The sequence below is a fragment of the Aotus nancymaae genome, unplaced genomic scaffold (genome assembly GCF_030222135.1).
Source record: "Aotus nancymaae isolate 86718 unplaced genomic scaffold, 86718_ANA_hifiasm-v0.15.2.pri h1tg000051l, whole genome shotgun sequence".
In the NCBI taxonomy this organism is placed as follows: domain Eukaryota; kingdom Metazoa; phylum Chordata; class Mammalia; order Primates; family Aotidae; genus Aotus; species Aotus nancymaae.
Window position 1 is genome coordinate 14,684,533 of NW_026988465.1, and position 24,150 is coordinate 14,708,682.

General features: G+C 39.4%; 1 protein-coding gene across 14 annotated transcripts in view; it reads right to left on the bottom strand.

Annotated features, from left to right (window-relative positions):
* KIF13A (kinesin family member 13A) overlaps window positions 1-24,150 on the bottom strand; it is a 222,749-nt gene that overhangs the window by 186,990 nt on the left and 11,609 nt on the right. The gene's annotated exons all lie outside the window — the stretch shown is intronic.

The window sequence follows — 24,150 nt, forward strand, 5'->3', positions numbered from 1 at the left end:
TAATTGTCATTGAGTAGTCAAGTGGTTTCATATGGCACCAAAAGTGGTGGCACTTTGGGAGAAGACCCTGTAGATGAACAAATTTCTGTTTTAAAAGAGTATAGTTTTCTCTGGAGAATAAAATGCAGAGTCAAATGTCTCCCAACTTCAGAAAAAATGACAGAATTCAACTCCCTCCCTTAAACACCATAGCTTTTCTAAAGCAAAATAAGTTATGCTGCATGAATATTGAAAAGAAACATTTTGGCTCTCAAACTTGACACAGTATCCACCACATATCTTCCATTTACTTTTTTTTTTTAAGACAAGTCTCTCTCTGTCACCCAGGCTGGACTGCAGTAGTGCAATCTCGGCTCACTGCAACCTCTGCCTCCAGATTTAAGCAATTCTCTGTGTCAACCTCCAGAGTAACTGGGAATTCAGGTGCCCACCACCATGTCTGGCTAATTTTTGTATTTTTAGTAGTGACAGGGTTTCCCCATGTTGGCTGGGCTGGTCTCAAACTCCTGACCTCAAATGATCCACCTGTCTCGGCCTCCCAAAGTGCTGAGATTACAGGCGTGACCCACTGCGCCCAGCCCAAACATCTTCTTTTTTCCTTTTTTATATTAATAGTATAAATAGGCTATGCAATAGTGAGCGAGCATAAACCCTTTGAAAGCAAAATCCACACTCTAATTAATATTTTTCAACTAACAATAAAGAGCCTTTTGCCTTTCTTTCATTATATTCAATATGAATACACATGTCAAATGTACAATATACAACACGATCTAAAGAAAAATAAGACCAGATGAGAAGGGAATGTACAACATCTCAAAGGAGATGCTGAAACTTGCCAACCACTATACATCATAGCTCATTACAAATTTGCATTAATCTCCTCTGCGTCAAAAAGGTACTTTTCATAGAAAATTATCGTGCCCTGGTTTGTCATAAGTATAAATCTTTTAGGAAAAAGTCAACAGAGTGTACCATAGCTCATTGATAAGTTAATTACTAGTGAGACAAAGCATGTGATCAATGGCTTTGGGGAAGGCTCTGTTTAATATTTATTAGAGTAACCACAAAAGCCTTCCTGCTATGAATTAAAGTCACCCTTAACATTTTAATTCCAGCTACTGAGTGATTAGAGAAATAATAGGTAGCTGCTGATATATTTCAGCACTTTAATATAAACAACTGTGACAGTCTGTAGACCTTAACTGTATAGGGAGTCTCTAAATGTATTTGATTGTTAGTGCAGGTCTCCTAAGGGGTAAAGGGGAGGAGACAGGAAAGGAAAAGAAAAGCAAACTTCTAAACACCGTCACAAAATATACCTGTCACCAGTTCTTAATTTTCTAGTTTCAGAAACCTTTGAAATTTTGATCAAAGACATGAAGTCTCACTCTTAGAAACTGTATAGACATACACAAACACACCACTTTACTTTTAATGTCGGGGGTTCACTGCCTTCAGTTTAAATATCCTGCACTACATAGTCATTATACTGCATATACAGTAATTAAAAAAAGGAGCTCCAACTCGAGTTTTTATGCCTAAAGAATGACAAAGTAAGAGGTCAAATCTAAACAGAGTTAAGAGATAACAAATGCAATACTAGTTGTTTTAAAAGTAATAATTATAATGGTTTTTAAATTCTTAAAACACAATGATTAAGTAATATATATTTCCTACAAAATGCAGTCACAAACTTATTTTAGCTATCTCCCTTCTTTCTAAACAAAGACTTGTACAGAGACAATTACTAATTAAAACCAATTTACTGAGCACTCACAATGCAAGAGTCTGCTGAAAACGAAAACTACTGACCCAAATAGTTTTCCTAGGATATAGTCTGTAGCATACTGCTCTAATTGTTTAACTTAATCCTTGTTCTTTTGTAAATCCTTGTTCAAATGTAAATTACATCTGGCAGAGTCTCAGAGCGTGAGTATCTGATTTTTCCTGTTGATGTCCATAAATACAAATTACAAATCTCTTCTTCCCCATATATAAGTAAAAGGAGAGCGGAGAACATTCAGTTCAACAAATTAGAAGGGATTTAAACAAATCTAAGTGCAAACTTTATATATTTGGTTAGAGGAACAGAAGATTAAGAATATAATGACTCACACACACGTGCTTTCAGAAAATGATTTATTAATGGATTACGAAATAAAACTCTGTAATTATGAATTTCACTGGTCAAATTTACCTTCTTACACTCTTTAGGACCAACAGATAGAAGAACACGTACACAACCACACATTCCTTTCTTACATCCCATTTGTTGGATGAATGCCCCACAGGATTTTAACAAAAGCATTATTTATTCAACAGCTGAGCATCTAACAAAATTAAAAAGCAATAACTACCTCTCAATCTGAGGAATTCATCTTTATGTGTCTAACAGTCCTCAAATACACTTTTAATCATGCCTAAAAAATGACATATATGACAAAAAAAAATACTCAAAGAAGTATCTTTGAGTATTTTTTTGTCATATATTCCCTATCTGCCTACCTAGAAAAATCTCTAATTACTAAAGAATTTAAAAATCTTTCTTAATTTTAAATTTATTAAAATAATTTCTCAAAAGAATATAATACTATTGAACATAAATGACTAAATATGTGGGATACTTAGAAACAACCACCCACCTAGAAAAATTTCTAATTACTAAAGGACTTCTAAACCTTTCTTAATTTTAAATTTCTTAATTTCTCAAAAGAATACAACACTACTGAACATAAATGACTAAATATATGGGATATCACAAACTCACTTTAGTAGAACCCCTAAGGACACCTAAGGAATTTTACTTATTATAACACTTTGCCAATAATCCATTTATTTCTCCTCATGCCACTTTTATTTTATTTTTTATTTTTGGAGACAGGGTCTGACTCTGTCACCCAGGCTAGCATGCAATGGCTCAAACAGCTCACTGGAGCCTCCTGCCTCAGTCTCCTGAGTAGCTGGGACCACAGGTTTGCACCACCAAACCCAGCTAATTTTAAACAAATTTTTTGTAGAGATGGGGTTTTGCCATGTTGCAAAGGCTGGTCTTGAAATCCTGGGCTCAAGTGATCCTCTCACCTTGGCCTCCCAAAGTGTTGGCGTTAAAGATGAGCCACTGTGCCCAGCCTCAATTTTTTTTGTAAAAAAACAGCTTTAAGATATAATTTATATGTCATACAATTTACTCACTTAAAGTGTACAATTCAGTGATTTTTAGCATACTCACAGAGTTATGAAGCCATGATCACAATTAATTGTAGAACATTCTCAATACCCCCAAAAGAAATGCCATATCCATCAGCAGCCACTCTCCATTTCCCCCAGTTCCTCCAGGCCTAGGCAACCATCAATCTACTTTCTGTCTCTATGAATATGCCTGCTCTGGGCATTTCACACCAATAAAATCATACAATACATGGTCCTTTATGATTGGCTTATTTCACTTAGTATAATGTTTTCAAAGTTCATCAATGTTATATATAGCATGTCACCACTTTATTCCATTTTGTGAATTCCACTGTATGAATATATCACATATTATTTACCCATTCATCAGTTGATGGACATTTGGTGCCTCCTTATAAAAATCTTTTTTTTTTCTTTTTTCTCTTTTTGGAGACAGAGTCTCACTCTGTTGCCAGGCTGGAGTGCAGTGGCATGATCTCTGCTCACTGCAACCTCTGCCTCCCGGGTTCAAGTGATTCTCCTGCCTCAGCCTTCAAGTTGCTGGGATTACAGACGTCCACTACCGTGCCTAGCTAATTTTTGTATTTTTAGTAGAGATGGGGTTTTACCATCTTGGCCAGGATGGTCTCAATCTCTTGACCTCGTGATCCACCCATCTTGGCCTCCCAAAGTACTGGGATTACAGGTGTGAGCCACCGTGCCCAGCCTCTTTTTTCTTAAAAGAATTTTTTTAGCCTTCAAAAAATACCTTTATTTACAACTTTTGTAGAAGAAATTTGGCAATTTATATTTACAATTTTATTTACAATTTAAATGCTCATAGTCTTTTACTAGGTTTCCACTTCAACTAAGTTATATTAAGAAAATTATTGGCCAGGCATGCTGGCTCATGCCTGTAAACCCAACACTGTGGGAGGCCAAGGTCGGGGGACCACTTGAGGCCAGGAGTTTGAGACCAGCCTGGGCAACATGGCAAGATTCCACCTCTACAAAAAATTTAAAAATTAGTAAGGCTTACTAGTGTGCTCGCAACTGTAGTCTTAGCTACTCAGGAGGCTGAGGTTGGAGGATCCTTTGAGCCCAGGAGTTTGAGGCTACAGTGAGCTATGACCATACCACTCACTGCACTCCAGTCTGGGTGACAGGAACGGACTCTGTCAGAAGAAGAAGAAAGAAGAAAGAAGAAAGAAGAAGAAGAAAGAAGAAGGAGGAGGAGGAGGGAAAGAGAAGGGGGGAAGAGAAAGAGGAGGAGGGGGAAGGGGAGGGAGAGGAGAGGGGAGGAGAGGGAGGGAGAAAAGGAGGACGGAACAGAAAAGGAGGGAAGGGGAGGGGAGGGAAGAATGGTGAAGAGGGATATAACAGGAATATATCAATGATGCTCTCTGGAGCACTGTTTATAGTGAAAAATTGAAAACAGTCGAAATGTCCATCAATAGAGGATTAAGCAAAGAAATTATCATTCATCCACATAAAGAAATATAATATAGCATTAAAAAGAACAAGGTAGACACACGTCTATTAACAAGAAAAGGAAGGTATTATTCTGTTAAGTTAAAAAAGCAGGTTAGAAAACAGTTCATATAGATATTTTTTATGCAAAACATATGCATACATAAATATACACAGGTGCCTGAACACAGACCCATATTCTTTCTTCCTCAAAGAATACACTCCAAACTTTTACAAATGACTGCTCTTAGAGAGTAAAGGGGAAGAAAGGAGTTTTTTTTATTATCTCTCCTCTCTTAACCAGAAAGAAAAGCAGAAAAAAAAAAAATCTTTAAAGCCCCTGTGTAATAGACGTCATGTAATGGAAGCTACAAAAATTCCTTGGGTTCTTTGCCTCCATCAAATTCAGAGGTAGATGCCTGGGTACGCTGAAGATTCTCCATCAGGCCGAAGAAGGTACTGATGCTGCTGGTGTTGCAGATGTTAATACTGCTTTACAAGAGTAAATTCACAAAGCTGGCAAAGCTTTAGATGAGCATCAAGCCCATCTTTGTGTGCTTGCACCGAATTATGAGACTGTGTATATTAAGTTGGTGCAGGCCTTTTGTGCTGAATACCAAACCAACCTAATTACGGCTGATGACAACAGAAGACTACGGGAATAGGTAGGCTTCTGACAAAAAAAACTAACAAAGGAAAAAACCCCATAAAGTGGCTGCTTGCAACTGTGCAGTTGTGCATTAGGACTATGGCAAAGAAACTCAGGCCAATGATACCAATGAGGAGAACTTCAAATGCAAGAAATTAACAAAATATTTAGCTCACATTCCTCAAATTTTTTTTTCTTGGAAATGGATTTAAAACAATCAAATCAGCATTTTTCCAACATCTCAACTCATATAGTTCAAGGACCACAACTTCCCACTTTTAGGGAATAGATGATTGAAGGTTTTCACAAATCCCCTGATCCCTTAGAATAGCTGCTCAATAAATATGGCTGACTAAATATGCTACCATTGTTTTATTTTAAGTATGTTACACAGCAGAATTTAAAATATAATATCAGGCTTCTTTGGAAAAACTTTTCTTACTTTTCATATTAATAACCTGGTTTTGCAGTCTTTTCAATATTATCTCTTCCTTTATATTTAAGACATTTTCACAAACCAAAGCTAAATTATCTATTACATGCATTTTTACAATGATTTTTTTTTTTTGTTTTGTTTCTGTTGATGTTAGAGACAGGATCTTGCTCTTCTCACGCAGGCTGGAATGCAGCAATAAGACCACAGCTCACCGAGGCCTCAAACTCATGGGCTCAAGGGATTCTGCCTCCTTGGCCTCTTGAGTAGCTGGGACCACAGGCCCACAGCATCCCACCTGGCTAATTTAAAAAGAAAAAAAATGTTTTTAAGAGATGAGGTCTTGCTATATTGTCCAAGCTGGTCTCAAACTCCTGGCCTCAAATAACCCTTCCATCTTGGCCTCTTAAAGCACTGGGATAGCACTGGGATTACAGGTGTGTGCCACCACACCAGGCTCATTAAAAAAAAAAATTGTAGACATGGAATATCTCTCTACAAAAAATGCTGGTGCCAGGTTGGTCTTGAACTCATGGGCTTAAGCAATCATCCTGCCTCTGCCTCCCAAAGTGCTGAGATTACAGGTGGGAGCCATGGCACCTGGCCTACAAGTATTATTATATGTTTTTACATTCAGAATCCCTGAATATGAGACTTGATCTGGTCTAATCTCCTTGATATACAAACTGAGACTAGTTTCCACAGGTGTTAAAGTTACTCCAGATCCTTCTAGTAGTAGTAAAGCCAGGACTAGAACCAAGAACCTGGGTTTCTACTATTTTGATTTAAATATAACAACAACAAATTCTATTCTACCAATTCATTTAACACCCACTCTGCTTCCTTTCATTTCTGAAGTGCTCACTTGAGTAACAGATAGGGCAAAGTTTCATGTAGACTTTTCCCCCTTCACACCAATCTGGATATTTGACCAAACAAATTACATATACAATAAGCAGAATCTTCCCTATAATTTCCACAAATATACTTGAACCAGTGCTTTTCTTGAGCCCATACAAGAATACATTCACTATATTGGATGTAATCCCAAAAAAGCCATTTCTGGGTTTAAGTTTGTCTTATTTCAGTACAGCAATGCAACTAATCTTAATGATTTGGTTGTTTGGAAAAGATAATAGCTGAAGATAAAGTCATGGTTTATTAAAGCAAAGAAACTGTACACTAAGTCTATAAGCTGTCAATTTCCTATTTTCCGTGATTCCTTTCAGAGTCTCAGGATGAGGCTGCACCAATTCAATGTAGTTTGTTTCCATGCATTAACCTCTACAGTTAATTCATGCCAATTTATGTTCACACAGCTACATTTTTGCCTAAATACATGCAAATGTATTCATCCCATCAACCACTGCCTTTTATATTTAAAGGCGATGCCACAGATAGTGATTGCTATTCTTGTATACAGGTTTGCCTGAAAAGACTGTCATATTTTCCAGACAATTTTTTTTTTTTTTTTTTTTTTTTGAGGCGGAGTTTCGCTCTTGTTACCCAGGCTGGAGTGCAATGGCGCGATCTCGGCTCACTGCAACCTCCGCCTCCTGGGTTCAGGCAATTCTCCTGTCTCAGCCTCCTGAGTAGCTGGGATTACAGGCACGCGCCACCATGCCCAGCTAATTTTTGTATTTTTAGTAGAGACGGGGTTTCACCATATTGACTAGGATGGTCTCGATCTCTTGACCTGGTGATCCGCCCGCCTCGGCCTCCCAAAGTGCTGGGATTACAGGCGTGAGCCACCGCGCCCGGCCCTCCAGACAATTTTTAAAAAGTCTATTAACACTGCTTTTAAATCTATAGTCAAGCATTTTGAGTGTGGACAGCAAGCAAAGCAACTGACTTAGGTTCACAGTGCCGGGCTCCACTTATCAAGTGTTAACTCATTCAACCCCTTACATCCATAGGATGCAAGTACTATCATCCTCATTTACAAATGAGGACAGTGAGGCATGGAGAAGACAGGTAACTCGTCCAGGATCACACAGTAATAACTGAAAAGGCTAGGATTTACTTTCAATCTGGCTCTAGAGTCTGTGCCTTTAACTACTGCTCTGTGTTACTACACTCAACAATAGGTCCATCACAAAGAAGGTCCAGAAAAATCCAGCACATGCACACTTGTTCAAAGACCATCATGCACGCAGCCAAGTGCCACCTGTTCATGGTCCTCCCTAATAGGCAGTCTTGTCCACCATGTCCTTTGTGCCTAGCACTGCAAAAGCAACCAAGATGGAAACAGGAACCTAATATGCAAGAGATTTAATAGCTAGGTAGGGACACAAGTTATGCCTAAGCAGCGAAGGCGGTGTTAGGTTGTGATGGTATGGTGATACATATATATAGATTTTTGTCCATGGTTCCTGGCTCATAACTCCCATACCCCTTGTTACAGTCTTTTGCTATAATGTTGGGGCACTTTAGGTCTCAGGAGCAGGCTTCAGGGAATAGATTCTCTCTCACTGATCTCCTGTCCTCTGATCTGGTTGTGGATCAAAAAAATCCTCATTCCAGAGAGGGTCCTGCTCCATAGTCTGGAGGAAGAAATGCTGCATAGAGAGGCTAAGAAGGAACTGAATAGACAGGCCTTGCTAGGTTTCCCCACTCCATCTGTTAGTATGAAATCACAACTTTTCTGTCCAATCACACTTTCCTTTTTTTTTTTTTAAGATGAAGTCTCACTCTGTCGCCCAGGCTGGAATGCAGTGGTACGATCTTGGCTCACTGCAACCTTGCCTCCCAGGTTCAAGTGATTCTCCTGCCTCAGCCTCCTGAGTAGCTGGGATTACAGGTACCTACCACCATGCTCGGCTAATTTCTTCTATTTTTAGTAGAGATAGCATTTCACCACATTGTCCAGGCTGGTCTCGAATTCCTGACCTCAAGTGATCTGCCCACCTTGGCCTCCCAAAGTGCTAGGATTACAGGCGTGAGCCACCATAACCAGCCCCAATCACATTTTTATACTATCCATATTCAATTATGCCCATATAACAAGGCCTCCATAAAAACCCACAAGGACAAGGTTCAAAGAGCTTCCAGATCACTGAACACACGGAGGCAGCAGACAGGACAGTGAAAAAGAACTCATCCACATGCTGGGAGGGTCGCGTACCCCATCTCCACAGGGACAGAAGCTCCTCTGCTAGGGACCCTTGCAGATCTCACCCTATATATCTCTTCATCTGGTTGTTTACTTGTATCCTTTAAGATAACCTTCATAATAAACTGGTAAATATAAGTGCTCCCCTGAGTTCTGTGAGTCCCTCCAGCACATTAATCAGACCCAAAAAGGGGGTCCTGGGAACCCCAACTTGAAGCTGGTCGGTCAGAATTTCCAGAAGCCCAGACTTGTGACTGATGTCTAAAGCAGGGGGCAGTCTTGTGGGACTGAGCCCCCAACCTGTGGGATCTGACACTATCTCTGGGTAGACTGTGTCAGAACTGAATCAGAGGACACCCAGCTGGTGTTCACTGCTTGTTGGTGGAGGAAACCCCCAGACATTTGGCCATAGAAGCCCTGTGTTGATTGTTGTGGTATGAGAGCAGAGGGAAAACACACTTTGAGTTTTTTCCAAAACACAGGTTTATCACAATATTTAAAGACATGATGTGTCTAATAGCCAGAGAGTTGTTTCGTGTTACTCCTGTTCACATTGTCATAAAGCTTAACATGACAATGGCTTCACACACTTTATCAAAACACTCTAAAAGAACAGCCTGAGGTCTTGGAGCAGTCTTCCTCTAGGAAACATTCACAGAAAACATTTTCAATGGTGAAATGTGTCTAAAAGCTCTCACCAAACCCTGCCTTTGAAGCAGCTTCTGTCCGATAACCTGACACAGAAATAAAAAGCTTCTCATATAATAGACACCTGCCTCTACAAGCTGCTAAGCTGCCATCCACAGTTACAATTACACCTCAGGCACAATGAAGGATTTAACCAAAGAATACTCACCAGCCATTCTAACCAATTGCGATCTTTGGTGGCATTAATTTCATCTACCATCTCTAGATGATTATCAGATCAACCTAAATTCCTCAAAAGATACTGAAGGTGTTTGCAAAAACTCTTCCTGAAAAAATTTTCTCTGACTCTCCATTCCTCTCAGCAGAAATGTTCCTCTCAATTGCTTTTTAAGAATACTTATTTTTGCATATGGTGCTCTGGACAGCACACATCTGACTACATCTGGTTAGACACATCAAACTTCTGAGTAACTGAAATTGCTAAGTAAAAGTTCTATAAATAGTCAAATACACAGTCTGTTGCTTATAACATTCGTTTAGAAGCTATATATAGTAAAAACTCTTCATTATAGATGTAGTACAGCTGTTACTTGAATTTTGAGACACAGACTACAATAGGTATTCTAACAGCAGTTCACTTCTTCTATCAACTATCCTCATATTTCAAATTTGACAGTTTTATTCCGTTTCTTCATCTTCACCCTGAATATACAATGTGATATTTTAATTCCATTTATTCCATCTAATCCATTGTCAAGGTGTTTTATTCATCCAAGTGCAAAACTGATTTTCAGCTACTATTTATCTTCTTCAATACCTAAAAATCCAATTACAAAACCATGTTGACAATGCTAACATTTTTGTCTTTTTTTTTTGAGACAAGGTCTCACTCTGCGCCCAGGCTAGAGTGCAGCAGTGCAATCATGTCTCACTGCCACCTCTACCTCCCAAGCTCAAGCAATCCTCCCACCTCAGCCTCCCAAGTAGCTCCCAAATAGCCTCCCAAATAGCCACTGTGCCAGGCTTTTTTAAAATTATATTTTGTAGAGATGGGGTCTCACTATCTTGCCCAGGCTGTGTCATTTATCTCTAAATAAAAAAAAAAATTACTGTAAACCATATACAGGTCACTGTTTAAGGAGCTACACACACCTTATCATTCAAAGTTTACTTCATGCTAGGTATACAATGACAAGCAAAACTAACATCATGACTGAAGCTTCATAAGAGCTTCTAGAGACAGTCTCACCTATGTTACAGCCACGCCCGTACGAAGCCATGTATTTTAAGTACATTTGCAAACTACCCTTTATTACTTATACTACACACTATGTTTGGGAGCTGCAATGCAAAAAAGAGTTTTATAAAATATTCTGTTGCCACCAAAAATAAAATTCTCGGAATACCAGATGTTTCTCTGTAGGAACACGTAAGAGTCAAGGGCTGGAAAGCAGCAGAGGAAAGAATGCATTCTTAGAAAAATAAACTGGATAGAAACAGGCAGTCAGTGTAAACAACTCTAAAATAAAATAATCTCCATACCTTCTGTATCAACAAGTAGAGAGCAGTCCTCTTGAGGCAGGATTATTTTCAATTATATTTCTTAAACCTCCACATTAACTCAAAACAAACATGAAAGTCAGGGATGCCTTATGGTAGCTTTCCTTATTCAATTAAAAGCTCTCAGTTCAGCTGGGCATGGTGGCTCACACCTATAATCCTAGCACTTTGGGAGGCCGAGGCTGGAGGATCAACTGAGGCCGGGAGTTCAAGACCAGACTGACCAACACAGAGAAACCCCATCTCTACTAAAAATACAAAAATAGCCAGGCATGGGGGCGCATGCCTGTAATCCTAGCTACTCAGGAGGCTGAGGCTGGGGAATCACTTGAACCTGGGAGGCGAAGGTTGAGGTGAGCTGAGATTACACCATTGCACTCTAGCCTGGGTAACCAGAGTGAAACTCCATCTCAAAAAAAAAAAAAAAAAAAAAAAGAAAAAGGTTTATCATGCATTCATTTTGAATGGCACTGTGATTCCTCAACCCATGGAGAAATCTTAGGCATTAAAATCTGCCAACAAGGTAAAATTATAAGAAAAGGGTATGAGTCAATGGGAAAATCACTCTTTAGTAACTAAAAAAAAGTTAACATTCTTTGAGAGTAGAAAAAAGAGAGTGAGAGTATGAAAAATAATTTTGGATTTTGCCTTAACTGGAAATGCTAATGGACCAGCCTCTGGGCACCAATGTTTGTTACTGAACTTAACAAATGAATTATAACTAAAAATAACAGTGCTAAACTTTAAAACTAAGATGTTTTTGCTAAGCAAACTCTCCTGACAAATAGGTATTTTTTTCTATATGTTAACTACGCATTTATGAATGTGATCATCCTGGCTAAGAAATCAGTGACCATCTTGGAGTAATAACCTTTAACACTATTACCCAAAGAGGATTGTCTTATACCAATTACAGTTGGGGTGGGGGTACCTAGCAGCTCCTTCCTTTACCCAGGGGATCTATCCAGATCATCACCTCTCAGGAGAAGGTGAGATTTGTAAGTTGATCCAAAGGGACATGGGTTTTAAATGTTTGAGAAAGACTTCTACATGTCATTCCTCAGAGGAATATTCCCAGGAGAATAAAGGAACGTAAAGAATTGTGGTGTCTATCATACAGTAGTGCAGGAGAAATAGCCAAGTAAAAGTGAAATGAGCTCCTACTAACTTCATCATGAAGGAATGAATTCACAGTATAACATATCATTCATCCTTTCCTTGTTTTTGAGCATGAATTCAGTACTGAACACTGCACTAGATACCTTTCATGATCCAAAGTAGGAGAAACCTCCTTTCAAGGAGCATAGCATTTTTCAGTTTAAAAAATTATTAAACAGCAGATTAATGAGTTCATAAAAATATGGTTAAAATTATCTGTATAATGTTACAGGGGCTTAACGTTAAGCCAAGAGTCAGAGAAAGAGTCTTAAAAGAAGATACATGCTGAAACATCCAAAAGGAACCAATGAACGTGAGTTTGCAGAAAGGCTAAAAGAGCATCTTGGACTGGAGAAAATACAGAAGTGGAAACTGGGATGTGCAGCTTAACGAGAGCTGGACTTGCAAGGGGATGGACTTCACTAGTGTGGGTTGGTAAGGGGACTTGGAAAGGAGCTGGGATTACAAAGGTGTAAGTAGCAACTGATGTGGGATAATGAATACGTCATTAAGATATGTGATAAATCATGTCCCGGCATGAAAGGGACATGAAACTACCATAAAATTGGCCCAACAAGCACCAAGCATAATTGTAAGCCCTTTATATTCTCCCCAAATTAAGCTGGACCATGTAGAGTCAAACTTCACTTTTAATATTTTACCAACTGACTACCATAAATTTGACATTAAACAAAATAGCCCAGTGACTATATTTATGAGAGAGATGTTATCGAAGTTATTGTTCTCTAAATCACACTGTAAGAGGACAGAAAGATACTTCACCCAGGGCTTAGTAAATAGAATGGCTATGTTCTTTTTGAGGAACTAGCTTGTTTTCTTCTTATATACAACTGTATAACAGTATTTTCCTGTTTGCACAGGCTTCTAGGATCCTCCAGCCAAATACAACGTCCACCTCCAGCAACTACATAGATTACAGTGCATACTATGTGTCTTACCTCTAGTTTCAAATTCTTCTCTGATTCTCCCTTTACTGGGGATATCCTACCGTAAGCCCAGTGTTTGTCTGTGTTCTAGGGTGCTCTGTGTTTGGTTGGTAATATTGTTTATTTTCCACAAATTAATATTTCAGAATTGGGATACGTCTGACAATCAAGGTTTAATAGTTCAACTGGCAAGGTTTTTCTTTCTTTTGTGTGGCACCTACATACCAATGTGTCTTATAATTGATGGTATTTTAGGTGCATTGAAAATATGGTAATAGGCCAGGTATAGTGGTTCACGCCTGTAATCCCAGCACTTCGGGAGGCCAAGGAGGGTGGATCACCTGAGGTCAGGAGTTGGAGACCAACCTGGCCAATATGGTAAAACCCCATTTCTACTAAAACTAGAAAAATTAGATGGCTGTGGTGGTGCATGCCTATAATTCCAGCTACTCAGGAGGCTGGGCAAGAGAACTGCTTGAACCTGGGAGGCACAGATTGCTGTGAGCTGAGATTGCGCCACTGCACTCCAGCCTGGATGACAGAAGGAGACTCCATCTCAAAAAAAAAAAAGAAAAAAAGGTAATAAATTGAAGAACAGGCTTGAAACGTCCATAAAAGGTCAAGCTTTTGTTGCAAAGGCTGAGGAGAAGAAGCAGTAAGTCACAAGAGAGACCATTAAAAAAAAGTGGAGGAGAAAATGTGTACAGGCAAGTGGTGAGGGAGGGAACAAACAGAGGACACGGACCACAGAGATGAGCACAGCCAGGAAGAGGCAGCAGCCAGAGAGGCTCCGCTTGAAAGAGGGTGGGGCAGGACACGGCCATCTGTACCGGCCCCGCCCTCGTGAACAGCTGATGCTGGTGTGGGGGCTGAGTGCAAGTCGGCCTGAGTCTGGATGTCATCCACAGGCACCCCGAGACAGCTCAGCCACAGAGTACTTCTGTTATACCTACTCTGGCCAGACAAATTCCCGTGGTTCTCTCTCTCTCTCTCTCTCTCTCTCTCTCTCTCTCTCTTTTTCTCTCTCTCTCTCTCCTTCTCTCTGTCTCTCTCTCTCTCTTTCTCTCTCTCTCTCTCCTTCTGTCTCTCTCTCTCTCCCTCCCTCCCTCTCCCCCTTCCCTCTTAGCTTCCACATGTTGGAGGTGTAACACAGCCAATCTACACCTTTGCATTTAATTGGAATCTTCCTCATGCTTGACTCAAATTTTATTTCTCCAATTAGTTCTGGCTTATTAATGACAACGCAATGAATAGATCAAGCTGATATTACCAGTCAGCCCCAAAGTTTCTTATTCAGATGCATCTGATTCAGTCCTTTACACTGCAGATCTGTCTGACCCCTCTCCCACCACACTGTAAACTCAAAGTGCATAGAGATAATCATTTATCCCATATGATTATAATTACATAACCAGAGGGTCTAGCCATGAAATAATTTTGCTTCTCTTTAAATGTTGTGACCAGTGGAAGTGGGATGAGGGAGTAAGAGTGTCACGTGAAAGGCTGGGTGCAGTGGCTCATGCCTGTAATCCCAGCACTTTGGGAGACCGAGGCCGGTGCATTGCCTGAGGTCAGAAGTTCGAGACCAGCCTGGCCAACACGGCAAAGCTCTGTCTCTACTAAAAATACAAAAAGAATTCCAGCTACTCAGGAGGCTGAGGCAGAAGAACTGCTTGAATGTGGGAGGCAGAGGCTGCAGTGAGCCAAGATCATGCCATTGCACTCCAGCCTGGGCAACAAGAGCAAAACTCTATCTCAAAAAAAAAAAAAGAAAAAGAAAAAGAGTGTCATATGAAGTAACATGAATAGATAAGGTCTTACAATATGAAAAAAAAATATATTACTGATGACTACAAAAGGGATAGCTAGCTAGCTAGCTAGCTATCCACAAAAGGGATATCTGTCTATCCCTTTTGTGGTCATGAGATTTGGAGGATAGATATGTTCTATATTTTTTTTCTTTTGAGAAAGAGTCTTGCTCTGTTGCCCAGGCTGGAATGCAGTGGCACAATCTCAGCTCACTGCAACCTCTGCCTCCTGGGTTCCAAATATTCTCCTGCTTCAGGCTCCCACGTAGCTGGGATTACAGGCATGCCTCACCACGCCTGGCTAATTTTGTATTTTTAGTGGAGACCAGGTTTCACCATGTTGGCCAAGCTGGTCTTGAACTCCTGACCTCGTGATCCACCCGCCTTGGCCTCCCAAAGCGCTGGGATTACAGGAGCCACCACGCCCAGCCAATATGTTCTATATCTTAATGGTGACTGTGGTTAACCAGGTATACGCAATTGTAAAAACTCAAGAACAAGTACCCTTAAAATGGGTGCATTTTATTGTAGATGAATTTACACCTCAGCTAGGCACAATGACTCATGCTTGTAATCCTAGTACTTTGGAAGTCTCAGGCAGAAGGATAGCTTGATTCCAGGAGTTTGTAGTTATGGTGAGCTATGATCATGCCACTGTACTCCGCCTGGGTGGACAGAATGAGACCCTGTCTCTAAACACCCACACCCACACACACTCATACCCCTCAAAAAGGTTAATTTTAAAGTATACTATCCAAGAACTAATTATTCCATTTAGAGGAAATCAGCTCCATTAACTCTTTTCCTTCTTTTTTAGCAACTCATACCATAGACATTTCCCTAATTCCTATAAAACACCCCTGAAAAATGCAAATGATAATCAGAAAAGACCAAATTTCTACTTTTTACAAAATCATTCACTGGCCTAAAGGGATGTTGTAATAAATCTTGCCTGTGCCTCTTGAAAGTCGACATCAAGTAACTGTACTTTATTCTCTATTGCCCTCAAATATATATATTTTAAAAAGCAAAGATTAAAATATATACTAAACCCAATCATTGGATAAAATATAAGTAAATCAAATATATAAAAATCAGTAGAAAAGTCAGTGTTATCAACTTTATAAAAACAGTAGAAAATGTCAGTGAGGAAGAATATGTAGGTGGAATCCTATCAAAATGAGCAGGCACCAATGCTGCTTTTTTGAAGAGAAAGAAGATTGAAGGCTTTTCTTTTTTTTTTTTTGTAAAAACATATAAAATCGGACAAAAATGATACTAGTCTGGCAAATTTTTCATGGGCTTAGGGCAGCAGAACTTCACAGCTGTCTTGATTTTATCCTAGATAAATGTTTTTAGAATGCTGAAACTTTTGTCTTTTTGAGAGGGAGTCTCTCTCTCTCTGTCACCCACCCTGAAGTGCAGTGGTGTGATCTCAGCCCACTGTAACCTCAACCTCCCAGATTCAAGCAATTTTCCTGCCTCAACCTCCTGAGTAGCTGGATTATAGGTGCCTGTTACCACATTCAGCTATTTTTTTAAAAAAATATTTTTAGTAGAGATGGGGTTTCACCATGTTGGCCAGGCTAGTCTCAAACTCCTGGCCTCAAGTGATCCACCCACCTCAGCGTCCCACAGTGCCGAGATTAAGGTGTGAGCCACCTCCCCAGGCCAGGAGGTGTTTCTCAAAGGAAACGCATATGTCCCAAATAAAAAGATAACAAGCTTTCCAAGAAGTCTGGATTTTCTCTAATTGTTCTTAGTATCATGTTTAGACATCCTAATCATGTTTAATATTTTGATATGTTCTGTCTGCAAATTTACTTAGGTGATAAATAAGTGTTGTTTCCACTAAGACCATCTAAAACTTTATAAGAATAGTATTCAAATATGAAAAATCATAGGTAGAGATGAATAAGGCTTTTGTTGTATTTGATTCCAATCTCCCACAGGCCATTTTGATGACCAGTATTTCAATAATTATTGAGAGAAACTGAGAGTTCACATGCAGAAATGGTTCTCTAATCCTTACAAAATTTCACATAGCTTTTACTGAGTCAAAAGTTCCATTCTCTTTTTAGCAGCAGGAAGGAAAATAAATTATTATTACAAGTGATTCAAAACAAAGCAATTTAACTATGCTTCATTAGTGAGATGTTTTCAGGGCATAGCAATAAAGATATGTGTGATGTTAAATCTCATTACTTAACCAGTAGCTTTATTAACAGGGTTGATCTTGACCTTGCTATTTTATTTTAGGTTTGTCTTTTTGGTGATAGATAGCACATTACCTTTAGTTATAATTTTAGATTAAGGAATAACCACAAACTCATCAAATTACTTGCTTGTAAAATTAAGAAGTACAATCTTAATTTATTCCTCAAATAGGTAGGTGATTGGATAAAAGTAAGGCTAAAATGGGGCTGGGCCAAGTGGCTCACATCTGTAATTCCCAGCACTTTGGGAGGCAGAGGCAGGAGGATCACTTGAGGCCACGAGTTCACTTGAGGTCAGGAGTTCAAGACCAGCCTGGCCAACATGGCAAAACCCCATCTCTACTAAAAATACAAAAATTAGCTGGACATAATGGCGTGTGCCTGCAATTCCAGCTACTGGGGAGGTTGAGGCATGAGAACTGCTTGAACCTGGGAGGCAAATGTTGCAGTGAGCAAAGATCGTGCCACCGCACTCCAGTCTGGGTGACAGAGCGAGACTCTGTCTCAAAACAAACAAACCAAAAGTAAGGCTAAAATGAAAATTAGCAAAGTCAACTCATAAAAATTATGTTTGTGTGTATGTATGTGTTATTTTTTTATTTCTATCTCTAAAGTGGCCTAACATAGCAACCTTAGTACCCATGAGAATACCCTGGCACACCCACTAGAATTTGTCTCTAATATCCTTTTCCCCTAAAGGGATTTAATATCTTGAAACAGTAAGTATTCAAGAGTCTGGACTTTTTTTTTTTTTCCTGACATTGAGCAGGAGTCTTTCAAAAGTTCTCAAGAATAATAAAAAAATAAAACCCATGATTTAGAAAACTTTTACTGGTCAACTATAACAATCTAAGCACTAAGAAGAAAGGAGGGGTGAATAAGTAGAGCATCTCCTAGATCTAATCCCAACACAACACAGTGCTTGATGGTTTCAACATGGATCAGCATGGATTCACTTGACTACATCCTCTCCATCAGATAATTTTGAGAATGTATCAAAAAGTGTTTTTGTTATCATTATGTGTCTCACTACTTCAGCTTCATCCTTCTGTCTTATGGTTCTTATTATAGCATGAACCATAACAACACACACTAAGAAAAATAGCTAATACTTTTTGAGTATTTGCTGTAAATATTCAAAGTACATTATCTATTTCACATGAAATTGAAAATTAAAGCACAGTGAGTTTAAGCAGTGTGCCCAAAATCACCCAGCTGGGAAGTGCAGGTGCCAAGATTGGCTGAGGGAGCCTGGGCTCCAGAGTTAATGCTCCTAATGTTGCTTCCTTAATTAGGGAAAGAAAATTTCAAATATTTCAGCAGTACCTAACTTGGTTTAGTAGACATTCTACTCCCTTTTGGTACTAAGCACTTTCTCAGGGGAAAAATAATGTGAGGAGAGAAAAATTTTGGTGAGGGAAGATGTTAAAGATAAAGCAAACTTTGGGAGGCCGAGGCGGGTGGATCACGATGTCAAGAGATCGAGACCATCCTGGTCAACATGGTGAAACCCCGTCTCTACTAAATATACAAAATATTAGCTGGGCATGGTGGCGCGTGCCTGTAATCCCAGCTACTCAGGAGGCTGAGGCAGGAGAATTGCCTGAACCCAGGAGGCAGAGGTTGCGGTGAGCCGAGATCATGCCATGGCACTCCAGCCTGGGTAACAAGAGCGAAACTCCGTCTCAAAAAAAAAAAAAAAAAGATAAAGCAAAACAGAAAATGTCAACAAGACAGAACTTTGACTCAGACTAAACCTCAGCTGAACCTAGTGCCGTAAATTTTTAGATAGTGCTACTGCCTCGAGGCAATATACAATTGTTGTGTTTTCACAGTCTTAAAAAAATAAGTAGTTATTCACTCAATGGTATAAACTACCAAGCACAGAAAAAGGAAAATGCATCACAATGTTAAAAGAATGAGTAAATTGTATTTTATCTCTAATATCTTATATTTTCAAGATGTTCAACAGTGAATGGACATCACATTTATAATGAGAAAAACGTTATGTTAAAAACAAAGTTCTTATGATTATGAATAAGGAAAGACAGAACTCATCATATGCGTAATTGCTCAAGAATGGAAAACTAAACGTCTCTAAGGCAGAGAAAACTATCTGAAGCCTTTCTGGAAGAGTGCAAGGTTCTGCAAGAGCAGAGATGCCTGGTTATCCATCTCCAGAGTCATAAGATGCCTCCCCACACAGACTGCTATCAGCAACAACTTCGTGTAAGCTGCTTCCCATCTTTTACTCCCCAAAGGAAAGACCTGCACTGTTAGGTTTCCTCCTGCTCTCAACTGGCCAGCGACTGAGCCATCTGCCTTCCTGCTCTGAGTTCTGAACCAAGAAGGCTCAGCTAAGGGACTCGGACCCGCTGATGTTTGGCAATCACTGTGAGATGTATCACAAGTAACTTGTTAATAAGGTGCTCATTAAATAAGTCTGTAAAAGCTTACTTAATAAAGTCTGTGAAGGTCTTAATAAATGCTTAATAAAGCCTGCAAATGGCTTATTTAAAAATATAAATAAAAACAGATTCGAAGTTATCTCCTGTAGACTGCCATCTTCACACGACTTCCATTCCAACGTACTTTTTGGACGGCATGCTGAGAACTGCCCACAATGCTGAGAACCCCTGGGGAACTGACAAACTTAGGCACATTATTTGACATGTGTCCTGCAGTGGAGAAAAAAAAAATGTTGAAAACTGCCACAAACGGAAGATGCAGAATTAACCCAGCAGCCAATTAGGAACCAGAGAACAAAAGTACCCAGAGATGCCCTAACTCACCAGGAGAAAGAAGAGTAAGCAGGCCAGCAGCCCCTGCCACTCACAGGGCTGTCCCAGATTCACAGAGCAGTGGACTCCAGGTGCAGGTGGAGGAAGGTGCACTGGCAATCCACCAATCTCTCCTTTCTCTCAGTTCTTTCACTCCAGCTCTCTCTCCTTATGATCACAGGAGGAACAACTTCTCATGCTAACTCACAGGAATGCCAACTAAGTCAGGTTGGTGTAGGGTCCCTCCATCCAGTCTGGGACCACACACCAGCTCTAGGTGTATAGCTCTGGCAGTATAGGAAATGAAACCATCTGATCGCACAACTTTGCCGAAGATGGAATTCTCTTCCACTAGTTACCTACATGGAATCTGCAGCTAATGCTGCTATACAGGTTGTGCAGTGAATGTTAAAAATGTGAACTTTGTCAAAGACTGGCGAGCTCCTGGCTGGGTCAACCACTACTTATCTCATTTAGTTCTAGGCAGCTACAGCATCTGCCTGTCAGCCCAAGGCAGTGGCAGCCAAAGCTGTAAGGGTCTAGAGCTACATTTGTGCTGCCATTACCCCTAAAAGCCTCATGACAGCACAAGGCTATCATCATATAACAACTTAAGGCAGAAATTAGAGGTCTCAGAGGGCCCAGATAGGAGCACTAGAACCACCACTGATGTGACAGACACAGCCTAAGGACTCTCTACCCACAGACTCATCTACCTAGGCACAACTCTTATAAAGTCTATATCACATCTTTCATTGTGGTCAACTATAAAATATCTACAAGGCACTTACAATGTACGAGGCATGTGCTAGCTGCTCAGAGAAAGGAAGAGGGAAGAAATAAAAGATAAATAAGACAAGGGGCTCTGCTGTCAAGGAGTTTACAGTCTAGAGGGTGTGATAAGCCATTTGCACAGATTCTTTGCAGACGTGGAACTGGTCACTATCTTTATTTGGAGCAACAGGTTTTGGCCACATGGCTGGAGGCTCTACTTCCAATTGTGGTGTCTCCTGCTCTGTACTCTAGTTATTGGGAGTTGGCCCTTTGCCATCTTAAACATAGTATATACTCACTAAATGTTTGTTGTACTACTTAATTATATTTATATTAATTGGATATAAGGTTACTAAGGCTTTAGTTAGCATAGGGGATTCATAAACTGCCAATACTACTTAGTCATAAATGATTTCTGAGGAAATGATTGACTGAAGCTAGTGACACACTGTGTTCAATAATATTAGGTATCTGTACTTTTATTTTTCTTCCTGAGGCAACTGACTTTATAGTCACCAAACTTATGCTGGGGACTCTTGTTCCAAAGTTTACCATCCTGGAGAGGATGAACTTGATGGCCTCTCTGTTAAAATTCAGAATAGAGATATATTTTTACTTGCATATCTAGGTATCTGGCATGCTTTATGTGAATATATTTTACCCCAGAACTGTTTACTTTGGAAATCTTTTGGGTTTTGGCATTCATTTGCTGATCAACCAAAATTTGGAAAATATATTTAATAGAAACATTCTAGTTTCCTTAGAATTGTGTTTAAAAAGTTTTAAAATATACCATACAAACTTAAATGTCTGTATATTTATTTGTGTTTTCTTAAATAAGGGATTGATACATGCTTTCTTAGAACAGTTTTTGATCCATTTATTTAATTTAGGTTTTTGCATACAAAAATTTAAGTTTTTGTGTATAGAAATACATAAAAGCAGTCCAGGCATGGTGACTCATGCCTCTAATCCCAACAATTTGGGAGGCCAAGGCGGGCAGATCACTTGAGGCCAGGAGTTTGAGACTAGCCTGTTCAACATGGTGAAATGCTGTCTCTACTAAAAATATAAAAATTATATATATATCAGGATGCTGAGAGAGGAGATCCAATGAGTGTGTGAAAGTAAATAGATTTCAGATCAGTTACATGCTTTGTGCAATTTGCCAGCTTCAATTACCAGGTAGTTTTCTCTTCCTTTTCTTCTTTCCCCAACTGCTTTCTTTCTTTACTAATCTTAATGCAATATTTGACTTAAATATCTGCATCCTGGATAGTCCTGGCCATGAGTGTTAATGACAAGCACCTCCTTTTCCCTAATCCTCTTATTTACTGAATTCTTTCTAAGGATGTTGGTGATAGGCTCAGAGAGAAGTACTGAACAGTCATAGTCATAGATTATAACCACTTAAAAGCCTTATATCCATTCACCTGAGCAATTTGTCTCCAAAGAGCATACTCTTGGCCACAACACTTGATAGTGTTTTATAAAACTATATATTTATACTCAACAGGTAACTATCAAAACAGTGCAAAAGGCAAATAAGAGATTTCCAGGGGAAAAGCTGAAACAAAGTAATTTACAACACTTTCACAAATTTCAATTTTATTTTGGCTAACTTTAAAATAATTGGCGAGGTTATTTCAATACATCAAAATACAAAAAAAAAGATGTAGCCTATCACTCAAAAAATTCAGTGTACATACAAATAACAGAGACTGGTCAACTTTTAAGGGAAAACATCCTTTAGTGATTCATAGTATGATCTGGCCTGAAGGACCCAAGATGCTCAGAGCTCCAATAGTTGATGAACTATTAGACATCGCAGACATCAGGGACATCTAACTGCACTTCACAGTTCAGGGGTCACATAGCTATGATGATATTTCCATCAATTTCCAGGAAAAGAGATAAATAATGGGTGACTTCACAATATTAAATGTATCCAAGGTTTAAATTCTGAGAGTTTAGCCTTTCTTCTATTCTGATGTTAAGCTGGCCTTTATTTTATAAAATATTAAGATTTAGTTGTGCTTTTTTTTTTTTTTTTTTTTTGAGACAGGGTCTCACTCTGTTGCCTGTAATCATGGCTCACTGCAACCTAGAACTTCTGGGTTCAAGTAATCCTCCATTTCAGCCCTGCACGTAGCTGGGATTATAGGTGCATACCACCACACCCGGCTAATTTTCTATTTTTTGTATAGATGGGGTTTTGCCATGTTTCCCAGGCTGGTCTCAAGCTCCTGGGCCCAAGGGATCCTCCAATCTCTGCCTCCCAAAGAGTTGAGACTACAGGAGTGAATCACCACCCCTGGCTTGCTTTCATTTTGGCATGATTACTTGGCATATTTAAAGGAAGTTGGGAACTCTCTGTTTATCCAAATTTTTATTTTTACTGTCTTTTAAAATCCTTAAGTCTGGGAACCAATGAGCAAGTGCAGCTAACTGTCACTCTTGGGGGAGAAAAAAGAGCAAAACTAGGTAAATAATAATCTGGCTAAAGAACTAAAAAAAAAAAAAAAAAAGGCCTGCTGGGCATGGTGGCTTATGCCTGTAATCCCAGCACTTTGGGAGGATGAGGTGGGCAGATCACAAGGTCAAAAGATTGAGACCATCCTGGCCAACAAGAGATGAAACCCCATCTCTACTAAATACAAAAACTTAGCTGGGCGTAGTGATGGGTACCTGTAATCCCAGCTACTTGGTAGGCTGAGGCAGGAGAATCACTTGAACCCTTGAGGCAGAGGTTGCAGTGAGCTCAGATGGTGCCACTGCAGTTCAGCCCAGGTGGCAGAGTGAGATTCCTTCTTCAAAAAAAAATCCTTTAGGATTACAGTAGACCATCAGTTTTGGAAACTATTTCCAATGCATAATTCATTATAAAAATGTAGACTAGACTGTAATCCTAGAAAGAGGAATACTATTCCATCAAAGCCAACAATACTTCAAGGCTTCAAAAAACTTAAAGTGACATTACCATGCTAATGTTACCTATTTGTACTGTCACTCTTTGTAAGTCTAGATGCAAAACACAGATGCTTAAAAGTGGATAAGGCTGCTCAAATTTAACACCATTATCTTGACACACCTTCCCCACTACCACCCTCCGCCCTCTTTATTCAAAACATTATCCTTGAAGCAAGTAATTTTAAGGATCTCCCTCAATGTCATAATGTAACCATTCCCTGTTACAATTTGTATAGTAATACTAAACTTTCATTAACTGTATAAATAGAAGTAGTTAGAGAGCAGAAAGGCAAAACAAAACCAAAAACTGTATTCCATTTAAAAACCTTACAATTACAAAGCTCCAATTACAACTGCAAGTTCAGCTATAAATCTTTACACATTCTCTCTTTAGCTGGGATAACAGATAGGTGGGCACGGAAGGCATCACTTCTAAGGACTTGCTTTATTAAAC